The sequence below is a fragment of the Gekko japonicus genome, unplaced genomic scaffold (assembly GCF_001447785.1).
Source record: "Gekko japonicus isolate JY-2015 unplaced genomic scaffold, Gekko_japonicus_V1.1 scaffold2292, whole genome shotgun sequence".
Taxonomy (NCBI): domain Eukaryota; kingdom Metazoa; phylum Chordata; class Lepidosauria; order Squamata; family Gekkonidae; genus Gekko; species Gekko japonicus.
Genome location: NW_015165889.1, coordinates 158,143 through 160,253, shown reverse-complemented (window position 1 = coordinate 160,253; position 2,111 = coordinate 158,143).

Here is a 2,111-nt window from a genome sequence, read left to right as displayed (position 1 = left end):
GCAGCGGTGCTGTCCATACCTGTCTCTCTGCATTGAGAATTTGGTTGAGCTCCTCGTAGTATGGACATGTGTGTCTGCGGCCACCCGAGGTGGCATTCTTGGTCACAGTCTTCTTAAATGTGAGACGCATGTCCTTGGTTTTAGACCGACACTCCTCTGCGGTCCGGTTATGGCCTCGGGCTTGCATTGTGCTAGCCACCTCTTCAAACACCTCTATGTTGCGGTGGTTCTGACTTAGGGCGGTCTGGATCGCCCTATCTCCCCACAGGTCCAGGAGGTCCAAGATCTCTGGGCGGCGCCATGTGGGACCGCGTCCCCTGGCCGCCCTTCCCCTCCCACGGGTGGCGGGAGGGGTTGCTGCTGGTGGCGGGGGGGTCTCCCTGCTCGTGACTCGCTGTGGGGGCGCTTGGTGATGGGATTTGGATGCTCGCTTCATGGGGACTGCTGGACGGGTCGCGTTTCTCCGGCTTCGGGGTTGCGTAGCTTTCGCTTTTGCACTCTTGCGCATGCGCGCTACACTGCTGTTGCGCAACCTCTGGTGACGGAAAAAATATCCGACGGGACTTGGGCGGGCGCCGGATGCCACGGGACTCCGCCGGCAACGCGATCACGCGCCCGCCCTTGCCCCGCGGTTTCCGGATACTAGTACTAGTTTTTTGCCGCGCGTCTTTGCCGGGAAGCCTCTGTTGTGCCACGGAAGCGCTACGCTTCCCAGATGTGCCGGTGAGATCGCGCTCGAATACTCCGGCTGACGTGCGTATCTCTACCGTGGCTTCTGTGCCGTGTGACCGCAGCCATTCTTAATCTAATCGTAATGAAATGAATTAGGTGCAAATACATTCTCATTATTCAAAATGACAAACAAGATGTATGAGCTATCCTCTTGGTTTTAACTTAGGGATGACTCGGGAAACCCATTATTAGGCTCTTCCACTTTTAATACAAAAGACTAAAAGTGCAATTCTGAGGGGAGTTACTCCAGTCTAAGGGCATTCATTTCAATGGTCTTAGACTGGAGTAATGCTCTTTAGGATTGCACTGTCAAAGCTGAAGCAGATGGGTCCATCCACCTATTATGTTATTTCCCCAGACGCCCTGAGCAATTTGGCCCTCAGGTGCTTCCAAAGACAGATGTTTTTGGAAGATTTGGGGATGAATTGCATTAGGAAAACCACCACACAAAAGAAATAAAGTCTAATCAGGCCGGGATCTACTGGATCATGGGCACAGTTTAGGGTTGCCAGCCCTATGACAGAAACTGATGGGAGACTGTGGGGATGGAGACCTAATAAAACAGCATTGTGTGATGGGTCAGCATCACGTCTGACTGTTTAACTGGAAGCGATATTGCTGTGACATGTGATGCTCTAGGATTTCCCCAAAATTCTATGGTAAAAACCATAGAGATTGGAGAAATTCCTAGAGTGTTGATTGACACAGCAACCTCACTTCCAGATTCCTAGCTGGAAGTGATGTCCCAGCATCGCATGGTGCCATCCCCCCCCCTTTGTTACCCCCCCCCCGCTCCATTGAAACCTCTTGGGGGATGGGGAGCACTGACTCTGTTCTGACTGTTTAATTTGGTGTTAGACTGGAATGCTTTTGGCTGCACTGTGGCTCTATTTTTTTTAAGTGGCAGAATATGGCGGGTGGCCCAACCATAACTGTTGGTGCACACTGTAAATTTAGCAGTACAGGGCGTGGTCATGCCCTATTGATGCTATGACTATCTCCTTGATCATATTGAGTTTGGCCATCAATCACCTTCAGTTTCACTCCTCCCCAATAGCAAACAGCCTGGAAATTACAAGCATACTTAAGTTAGAACTGCTAGATTTGAGTCCAGGAGCACCCTAGAAACCAGGCTGTGTGTAAAGTGAACAGCTCTAGCTGTTGAAGAAAAGATACATGTGGACAAAGATGGGTGGAGGACTTGCACTGGGGACTGCAGCTGGCTGAAGCCCCATGGTTTGTACATACCCCACATTTGTGTGTGTGTGTAAAGTGCAATCGAGTCACAGCCAACTTATGGCAACCCCAGCAAGTGGCTCTCAAGACAAATTGGAAGCAGAGGTGCTTTGCCACTGCCTTTGTCTGCAGAGTCTTCTTTG